This window comes from Salpingoeca rosetta, assembly GCF_000188695.1.
Source record: "Salpingoeca rosetta unplaced genomic scaffold supercont1.20, whole genome shotgun sequence".
NCBI classification, from domain to species: Eukaryota; class Choanoflagellata; order Craspedida; family Salpingoecidae; genus Salpingoeca; species Salpingoeca rosetta.
The window spans coordinates 772212-773797 of record NW_004754914.1 but is presented as its reverse complement, the minus strand read 5'-3'; positions in this window follow the sequence as shown (position 1 = coordinate 773797).

Here is a 1586-nt window from a genome sequence, read left to right as displayed (position 1 = left end):
GCGAAGACATCGCCAACACCCACCCGAACAACGAAGCAGTACACATTATCTGGGGTGGGGTGTGAGTGAGAAAGGGAGGAATGAGGGAGCCACAGCTGCCAACCAAAGCCAAGCCAACATGAATTTTCATTTTCCTTGTGCTGGCGGGACACAGAAGAGGACGTAAGCAGGACATTCGTATCGACTCTCGCTCTTGGCTTCTCTTGCTGCTCTGCAGGTGCACTCAGGTGGGCTTCTGAGCGATTGTGTGGCATGAGGTCTTGAGGGCTCGAGGATCTGCACACTGGACTGCACCAACAACGTCAAGCATGAGGATGTGAGGCGACGTGTTCCGTGCTGTGTGTGCGGCAGATCAGGTCTTGAACTGGGGTGGCTTTACACATCAATTGTGCTTGCATATGCCCATGCACGCGAGGCACACGTGCCTCTTCCCTTCGTTGCTGCATCTCACGTGCGCTCGATATCACACACGTGTGTCCGCTTTCCATGCGTCGAACAGAAACACGCGCAGGGGCTTAACTGTGTGGAATTTTCACACCACCCTGCAAAACGGTCGCGGGTGGGTGATGGTTTGGTTTGCCGCATACTGTGCGGAAAGGGCATGACGGTTGGGGTGTCGCCGTTGTGTTATGGTGTGACGTTCGGACATTGCTCCTGCATGCATGGTGGCTGCCGTACCAACACAGTGGTTGGTCCTTTGGTCGGTCGGAGCAGCCACATCACAGTAACACCAGCAAACCAGGGCTTGGTTATTCGAGGTGTGTCCGTATGCATGTGTGTGTGTGTGTGTTTGCTTGAGTGTGCGTGTTTGCTTGAGTGTGTGGTGCGCTTGTGTGTTTGATGTGTGTGTGTGTGTGCGCGTTTGTGCGAATGCATGTGTGGGTGTTCGCGTGTGTGTTTGTCTGTGTCTGTGTACTCTGTGTGTACTATGTGCGCTTGTTTGATCGAATGTGTATGGGTATGGGTATGTGTGTGTGCGCGCGTGTGTGTATGTGGATCAACATTCTTCGCTATGACAGTGTTCTCATTGGTCTGGCACAAGTACACGCGCACCTTTCACACACGCACACACACATACATACACTCACACGCTCTCTCTCTCAACGCCTCCTCTCTCAACGCCTCCTCGGATTTTCTCACCGTTGAGGCCGTCCAATCTTTTTTTCCTGGCCGTTTGCTCTTCCTCCACGCCGCTGCACCGCTGGTGATGTGAGCACCAGCATGCAGTCTGTGTCATTGCACGAGGACATAGACGGGTGGAGAACAGCTTTCTTCGCCTCAGGTGGAGCCCTGAACAACGGTTGGGACTCAAGGATGAACCAGCGTGAGTGCGTGAGAGAGAGGGTGTGTGTGTGTGTGTGTGTGTGTGTGTGTGTGTGTGTGTGTGTGTGTGTGTGTGTGTGTGTACGCCCACACTCACTCACCTATCAATTACATAGACAGGAAATACAAAGTTATACCCACATACCTCCCATACACACCATCTCTACACGGGCCCAGGTGGTCTGGTCTGGGTGATCGCGTGAGCGCGGGGCAGGTGAAGAGTTAGTCGTTACGGATACGGCTCCAGCACGTTTGTTGTCATC